We start from the raw sequence: 9218 nt of genomic DNA on the forward strand, positions 1-9218 counted from the left end.
TAACCTGGGTGAGTGAGCATCCCACCCTTTCCTAAATATCCCCATTAACAAGAATCTCCACACTGTGTGTGTATGTGTGTGTGTGTGTGTGTGTTGTTGCAGTCCATTTTATTGTTAGTAGCTCTAGAGCATTCAACCATACCATTGGGTTCCTGCTTTTCTGTATTTCCAGGCAAAGTGGTGATGGCCAAAATCAACCCTTTATCCTTTTATCATTACTAATCCCATTTAGTTTAGATCTTGGGTGTCTAATTCCAACAGCAATGTTTCTCCTGAATCCCTCCCTCAACTGTCTTACTTTTCAGCAATGTCACCACTGTCACCACCATTGACTCCAGCTTCATATTGGTGGGACTCATTCCAGAAGAATGGCTGTACCTTGAATATTACTGCTGCCTTCCTCAGAGCTACTGTTCCACTGAATGACACAATTATTTCTGTGACAATTAATTTGGTGTTTTTCCTCCATAATCATTCTTTACTCTACAAAAGATACTTTGTTTTTCTGCTTTATAACTTTCTATAGGAGTTTATACTGTGTTTACAGGGAAGGGATTGGAGGTATTCTGCTGAGGGGTACCATCTTAGGTTGGATACTCAGTTTTTGTTACCTATACCACAATTGTGTATCAAGACAAGGCACACTGTTCTTAATCTTCCCACCCTCCTGGGCTGGCTTTGCCTTCTCAGAGCTCCTTAATTCACTTGTAGGAGTTGAATGAGTCTTCATCTCTTCTTTAGCCAAAGATCTTTTAGTCCATAGTGCCCAGTATGTTCATCCATTTTTGGTCCCTTTAAATGATCTTACTCTGTACAAACAGAAGAAAAGGAAAAAAGCTGGAAAAGTTAGCCCACCAGAGTAATTTGTTCAGATTCCCCTATTGCAACCTTGAGCTCCTCCTAACTCCTCAACTCTCTCCTGGTTCTCTTGCCTGGAAGATACTTTGGGTGTGTTTCTCTAACACTGTATTTCAGATAAAATTCTGAGAATCACCTACCTAACTTTATACCAGAGAAGACTGAAAGACAAACTCTTTTCCTTTAGCCCTGTCTGAGGATTCTGGTGATCCAGTCAGGCTCTCCTGCCTTTTCCCTAGGAAAAACAAAAACAACCCCCTCCCCCACCGAAACAAAAACAAAAAAACAAAAAGGGCTCAGAACCTAAGCTTTAACTGCAGAGTTCCCTTTGCTATTTCTGCCCTGGTCAGTTGAAACATGAATTAGGCTCAAAGTAGACTTTCTTCATGGACATAAAGGCAAAACCTGGTAATATCATTGGTCTTGCTTCTACCTCATGGAACAACACAAACATGGCACCTCTCAGGTATTAAGATATTGGGCAAAAAACAAGAGTTAGGGCAAATTCAGCCATGCCTAAGGCGATTCATGTTTGCCATAATGAGTTACTCAATAGCATTTCATCATACACTGTAGTCTCCTATTGGAATTTAAAGACAATGTGAAGAACACTGAATGGTTTTGTATTCAGAAAAAGGTTTACTTCCATTGCACTGATAGTTAGAAGGCTCACCTCTGGCAGAGACATTTATGGCTGACTGAATTTCCACAGGTTTGTCTCGGCTCCCTTACTCCGCATTGTTTTTTGACTTTCTTTGCAATGAGGAGAGGTCAAGTGACTCCGGACAAGGGCTGTAAATCTGAATAATGCATATCACCTCTGGACCAAAGCATCTAAGAGTCTGTATGGAAAATGCCTGGATCCTGAGTCACTGCCACGGCCAGCTTCCCCAGAGTCACTCAGGTTGCTGGAAGCAGACTTCACAAGCACAAGAAGCAAATCTTTGTTTTACTATATCACTGAGATTTCAGGCCTACTTTGCTGGCACAACAAAGCCTAGTCACCATGACTGGTATGGCATCTTTGTAATAGTCCTTAAAAAATGTTCACTTGCTTTGCGTAATTGTAGTTATGTTCTCTGGAGCCCCACAGCATGCTTCATAAGAAGGAACGTCAAACCCATCAAAAGTCTTTTCTTTTAAAGCAAAGAACAAGGGGATAACATACGGGCAGCCAAGTTATTCAGGGTCAAGTAGAACCACTGAGTACTTAGAGGCCTGAATCTAGAAGCCTCTTTTTCTCCCACTGCCCTTGCCATATACTCTGGTTCATCTGAGCTGCTGCAGCAAAAGCCACGCTTAGGAGAGAAAGAGCATATTCTTAATTCCTGGACATGCTGAACCAAGGCTGCTGAAAGTAATGAGAATGCTACATGCTTGATGTGGGATCTGGGATTTAAAATCTAACAGACACATATTCTCTGTGGAGACTTTGTGGCTGCAGCCAGGCTTCGGGTCTCAAGCCCTATTTTGCTTACCATCAGAAACTACTCTTGCGTGAGAGCTAGACAACTACTGAATTTTCTACTCTTTCTAATCTTCCCCACCCCAGGAAGATTTATCAGGCTGTGTTTCTAGTGCGCCCATTAACAAATTTTGATAGCTTCTTTAGGGAGGGAAAGAAAGCCAGTGTTTATTTAGCATCTAACACAGGCCACAGAATGTGCTAGTCACTTTTTTTTTTTTTTTTTTTTAATATGCCCTCTCATTCCTAATAGGTAGTACAGTGAGAGCCAGGTAACACATATTAGAAGGAACAAAGGACTTTGGAGTCTCAGAAATGTTGGTTCAGAACCACAACTCTGTACTAGTGGTGTGACCCAGAGCTAATCTCCCTGAACCTATTGCCATAACTCTCAAAGGAGCTAATCCTACCTCATAAGCCACTATTGTGAGGATGAGGTTCTTGGTAAACTTGTGTGCTGCTGTCCCTGGCACATACTAGGGACTCAATAGTAAGCTCCTTAACATGCTTATGAGAAAGATCTTGCTTCCATTTTGCAGATGAATTATGGCTCATAGACAGTAAATAACTTAGCCTAAGTGATGTCATGGGAGAACCGGATGCCAAATTCAGGTCTATCTGATTCTGATTTCAGTGCTATGATGGCAGAGTTAAATAGTTATGACAGAGATGGTATAGCTACATATTCAAAATATTTACTGTCTAACCCTTTAAAGAACTAGTTTGCCATATTCAGAATTGAAAGAAAGAGTATAGGATCTTTGCATATTAAAGAATTCTCATGCATAGAAAACATTCATCAAGGACTCCACACTAGTAAAACTATGTTTGTGGCAGCGAAAAAACAAATACTTCATTTTTTAACATACTTTATATATAAAGTAAAACATAAGAATATTCAACACATGTTGAAATTAATAAACATACAATTCAACTCCCTAGCACAACTGGTTAAGCTACAGAAAGCAAGAGGAAACTTTATTTTATAGATTGATTGTTTTTCCTGTGGGAAAATAACAGGAATGTTAGCAGACAGCTTCATGAGCTGTGATCCAGAGAGAATAGTTCCCCATCAACCCCAGGAGGCCTGACTGTGTTTGCTTGGTCATCAAAGACTGGAACATTCTGAGAGGACACAATGTGCTTTAATACAGTGTTGAAGGAGGTAGTAAATTCTAGGACTCTGAATTATTTCTATGTAACCACAAACAATTTGATGTTTTACTACAAAAAAGGAGGACATTCTATTTTGATTAAATCAGAATGGTTCTTCATTCCAGGGAGTATTTTACTTCCTGTGTCTTTAATGTCTGCTTAATAAAATCACACATTCAATTATTTAAAACAGCCAAGAACCAATAAGGGATTTGCTGACCTGGCGCTTAAAAGTTGAAAATCTAATTTGCCTTTCCTTCACTGCTAGCAGATCAGACCCAGGTTGAGGGGGATGGAAACTATTGGACATTTTAGCATCATTTTGAAGAGCTGAGACTTGGTTCACTGAATCTCATCTATACCTGAATAGAATGAATTTCATCATTGATATTATCACAGTTGACATTTCCCCAGGTTTTCATCTACTCTATTCCCAGATTCATTACCTTTTTCGAATTGTTAACGTACTAATCTACTGAGTTCTGGTGATTTCCACTGTGATTTTTATCTATACAAGAATTTTCAGAAATAGTGAAGGTTAACCCATCACCAGTTGTTAGACTAGCCTGGAAGGATAAGCTGGGAGATTTGCTGGAGTATTTGTACCTTCTTTAAAGATGCTTTCCTAAAACAATCACATGCATTTTACTTAAAGAAAATAGTTTTATAATTATTGAAGACACTTAGACTTTTCCAAGCAAAGATGGAAGAATAGGACGTTGACCATTTTTCCCACAATCAAATTTGTATTCAGTGTTTAAAATAAACATAACCTTTTAATTGTACAGAGAAGTATGCTGATTATTCATTTTTCCTTTATTGTTAATTTTAACACCAAAACAATATTTTCTTTTCATTTTCTGTAAACATATAAGTCATTTGCTATTTCTACAGATAACTTGATGTTTCTGAAGTTGACTTTAAATATAAGTTACTTTGTTATATCTAAGTACAATTTGATTTTTCTGAAATATTAAAGGAAGTTTGTTTCACGTAGTTTCATTATATCAGAAGGGATAGTTCAACTAAACTCTGTCCCAGTAATGTGGATAGTCACAGTCACATGGTGTATAATTAAAGCAAAAATGCTGTATGGCGATTCTGTTCCTCATAATTATTAATCTGTTCAATTACCATGGAGTGCTACTAACAGCTCTTAGAGTAATCAGCCTGGATTTCAGGAAAAATATTGGATAGGGAAACTGCACTGTTTACACAGTGATCAAGATAACGAGATGCTGGCTCAGGGAATATGATTTATAAAGTAATTCTTCTTCTTACCAGTTGCACGACCATCACATTTCTTAGCAAATTCCAATTTTTTTCTTTTTTCTCATCACAAATTACTTATGATCCTACATGCAGAACTCTATTTCCATGCCCTGTGTTTCCGCCAAATTAAGCACATTATAAATTATTTGAAGCAAGTACTTTTTAAAAAATTCATTTTTGCCTTTCTGTCAGCTATTATTTACACTTTCTTTTACTATTCTTTTAGTAGTCATTCTATCTATACTTGTGATTCTCAAAATGTGGCTCTCAGACCAGCAGCATCAGTTGCATCAGTGCATCAGCATACCTGGAAACTTGTTGGGAATGCAAATTATCTGGCCCTGGTCCAGACCTATTGCATCAGAAACTCTGGAGATGGAGCCCAGAAGTCTTTAAACCCTGTGTGTGAGTATAACTCATGCTGAAGTTTGAGAATCACTCAAACACTATGCCACACTTTTTGTTCCCTCTGCTTATTTTATCCTATATGCTCTATGTTCCTTCCTTGCTGCCTGGTAAAAACAGCATTTTTTTTCTTGTCCCATCTAAAATGCCATCCTTGGTTTCTCCCTTATCAGAATTCCCTTAGAATAAAAAGTATATATTAAAAATTATAAGGCATATATCTATGAAACCTTGCTTTGTCGTTGTTTGGTAACATCTATTATCTCCTCTCCAATGATACAAGTCCCAGAAACAAGGCACTATGTCCTTATATTCTATTGGCATGTAGCCCAGTAGCTGGTGTTCAATCAGTAACTGACTGCCTGCCAAATCTTGTCTCTAACACATACACTCTACCACTACAGACTTACTTTTGCCTCTGAAACTTTTTCAATACTGATTCACCTCTTTGCAATATTTTTCACTATCTCTATGCTACATAATTTTTATTAAGCTCCAATTCGCTCTCTCTTCTCTCAAGAACTTCCCAGAGTTTGTCTTAATTTCTGCTTCTAGCTAGGAGATGAATCCACCCATCAAAAACAACAGAAAAAGATGGATAGAGTAATTAAAATAAATTGTTTTAAGGCATCGGAGAAGTATTAAGGTATCTGAATAGAGGGGTTACATCTCAGAGAAAGGAAAAACATTGTGCTAAGTGAATGGAACATACTAGCCTGTCTTTTTCTGAGAGATTCACTGATGCCTAAGAGTCATGACTCAAAAGGTTGAGATGCTTTGTAGTAAGTTGCTACTAAGAAGCTAAGAAGTTCAAAATAGCTTTTTGACAGTCTCGTGCATTTGTGCAGATTTTTTTTTAAATAAAGCTCAGGGCTGCCTAAGCAGCTCACACTTGATGAATCAAGATACAGGACAAGAAGCAAGCATAGAAAAGTGATGTTGACATCCCAGACTTCTCTCATCCTCATCACATTTGCCAACCATAAGCAACATGGACTTGTATATGAAGAAGTCAAGTTAAAGGGGGGTAATTAAGTAGTTAAGGAGATAATTGGAATTTCTGGCAGTCTTATAGGCTATAAACCTAAATGCTGGAGTTTTATTGACTAAGAAGAGGCACCCTGATAACCCAAGTTTTCGTTTGGAGTCCCTGAAAGATTACATCATAGGAGTAAAAGTAAACCACAGATAGATTAGAACTTACAAAAAAAAATTAAATTCAGCTTTGAAATATTTTATATTCTATTGGATTAAGGTGACTCGTTCTCTGACTTTTAGACATGAAGACTCATCTAGAACTTCTAGAACTACTTTATTTAAAATAAGTGCATTAAAAATTACAAAACTAAAGACACAAAAAGATAACACTAATAGAAAATATAGGTAAAAGAAATAGTGTCCTTAAAAAGTAGTTACGATTAATATGTCTAAGAAAGCAGATGGCAAGATGGAGGATGTCACAGGTGAATAGAAATCTTTTTTTATTTTCTGTTTTGAGACAGTGTCTCACTCTGTCACGCAGGCTGGAGTGCAGTGGCATGATCTTACGTCACTGCAGCTTCCACCTCCAGGGCTCCAGGGGTTCTCCCACCTCAGCCTCCTGAGTAGCTGGGATTACAGGCATGCACCACCACACCTGGCTAATTTTTATATATTTTATAGAAATGAGGTTTCACCATGTTGCACAGGCTGGTGTTGAACTCCTGGGCTCAGGTGATCTGCCTGCCTTGACCTCCCAAAATGTGATTACAGGAGTGAGCCACTGTGCCTGATGAATAAATATTTTAAATAACAAATACAAACTTGAGACCAAAATATGCCATAACTAAAATTAAGAAAGTAAAGATTCTTGTAATACCAGATTTGACAATCCAAAGAGAAGATTTGTGACCTGTAATACAGAGAAATAGAACAGAGGGAAAAAAATGATCAGAAACACAGAGAAAAAATAAAATACACAAAAGAACATTAGTGACATTTAGCACATAGTGAAGAGGCCTAATCTACATGACATTAAAGTACCAGAGGAAAGGAGAGAATGAAGTGAAAATAATTTTTGAAAAATGAAGAAAGAGAATTTTCCAAAAATAATAATAAACGCTTTAACTCAAAAACTAAAGAAGCTCTATAAACGTCAGTCAGGGGTAAAGCTATGGAAAACAAAGACAGTGTAAAAATCTTAAAGCATCCAGAGGAAAAGTTATCTTGCTACCAAAGGAGTAACCATAGGAATTATAGCTTATTAGTCAACAGAAATGATGAATGCTGGAAGAAAATAAAAAGGCATTTCTAAAATCTGAAAACAAAGTAACTATAAGAGGAGAATTTGATGCCCTGCAGGACATTATTTTGAAAATTAAGAATAAATAAAGCTGTTTTCAGATAAAAATAAATAAATCTTATAGAAATAATTGGAAACAGATCCACACTTAAATACTAACATATGGTCTTCCAGGAGAAGGAGATAATTCCAAAGGGAAGAATAGAAATGCAGAAAGGAATCAGCAGTAGCACAGTGGGAGGCTGAATACCCCACTCCTGAGTTGGATTTTAGTTTGGTTGCTCTCAGTGCACCACAATCCTTAAATTCCTCCGGGCATTGTCTCTGTAGGCTATGGGTTGGTAAAAGGTTATTCTGAAAGTTTCTGTTACACTGCAGTTGGCTAAGACTTAGCTATCATTACAGGCACATACTCCTAAGTTGTTGTTGTTGTTGTTGTTGTTTTTTGTTGTTGTTGTTTTTTGTTTTTTTGTTTTTTTTTTTGAGATGGAGCCTCACTCTGTCGCCCAGGCTGGAGTGCAGTAGCACAATCTCGGCTCACTGCAAACTCTGCCTCCCGGGTTGACGCCATTCTCTTGCCTCAGCCTCCCCAGCAGCTGGCACTGCAGGCGCACGCCGCCACGCCCGGCTAATTTTTTGTATTTTTAGTAGAGACGGGGTTTCACCGTGTTAGCCAGGATGGTCTCGATCTCCTGACCTTGTGACTCGCCCGCCTGGGCCTCTCAAAGTGCTGGGACTACAGGCATGAGCCTGTAATTGAAAATTGGGTTTTCAATCTTGTTTACTTGTTAAACTAGGTTGCAGTTAGTCTACATGGACTCAAATATAGAAGTATCGAGTCCTTCTCCTTCCATATTTAGTTTGCTTTAACAGTGGGAAAATCCTGTCCTTACAGCTCAGCCTCAGTCTTAGTGCCCCAGAGTTTGTGTGGTGAAGCTTTTTCAGTAATCTTGTTCCTGTCCCAGGGTTAGAGTTTTATTCTTCATTTCTCTAACCGCAACTGATCTTCACTAGTGTTCACACTTGGCCTTCAGTAATTTGATAAATGTCTTAGCTGAATTCTTTTCATCCACTTACAAGGCGATTATATCTTGCTCTGTGCTATGTATGCTGTAGGTAATCAAGTGCTGATGTTTGTTTCTTCTTGGAGGCACCTATCTTTTCTCAGGTGTTAAGCTTGTTGGTTGACCTGTTGTATGTTGTTATATATTATTATTATTATGGCAATAATATCACTGCAAAAGGGAAAATACCATTAAGGAAATTGAGGTATTTTAAGATCCTTGTAATGTCCAGAAATCAGTATACCCATGCTTCTGCTATCTATAAGTCTAGATGAAATAAGCAGTAAAATACATTGATCAATATTCTGTCCAAAGGAAAAATATCCTTTCACTACTGTATTTTAGAGACACTCATGTTTGGGTTGTAGAACTCTACTAGACTAACTGAATTTCAGTTGGCACTGGCATATAATGCAAAATTATCCATAGAGTATACCTGAGGTTTTTCTCTTTAATGGTGACAAGCAACTCTTCATGATAGTATGAGAATAAATTAATGGAGCTAAGACAGTGCAACAGGGATCGATGTCTAGTAGCAGGAGTCCCTTAGTCATTAACATTACTTGCGTTTTCTGTGTCTACCTGAGCTCCATCTTTTACATACAATTCTTACGTGATGATTTCTAATGCTGTGCATGCCTAGCCTTAGAGGTTTGGCAGGTGAGAAAACACTCAGGTAATTGTGGGTATGGAGGGTGATAGAGTTTGGATGTGTGCC

At 38.0% G+C, this 9218-nt stretch overlaps 1 long non-coding RNA gene across 1 annotated transcript in view; it reads right to left on the reverse strand.

Annotated features, from left to right (window-relative positions):
- Nucleotides 1–501: 501 nt before the first annotated feature.
- Nucleotides 502–9218, reverse strand: part of LOC111554665 — a 12447-nt gene continuing 3730 nt past the window's right edge. Inside the window, exons 2-3 of the long non-coding RNA XR_002735314.2 lie at nucleotides 8222–8671; nucleotides 502–809 (exon numbers count right to left, since the gene is read on the reverse strand). This is a non-coding gene — a long non-coding RNA (uncharacterized LOC111554665). The remainder of the gene's footprint in view (nucleotides 810–8221; nucleotides 8672–9218) is intronic.

Source organism: Piliocolobus tephrosceles, chromosome 13 (assembly GCF_002776525.5).
Source record: "Piliocolobus tephrosceles isolate RC106 chromosome 13, ASM277652v3, whole genome shotgun sequence".
In the NCBI taxonomy this organism is placed as follows: domain Eukaryota; kingdom Metazoa; phylum Chordata; class Mammalia; order Primates; family Cercopithecidae; genus Piliocolobus; species Piliocolobus tephrosceles.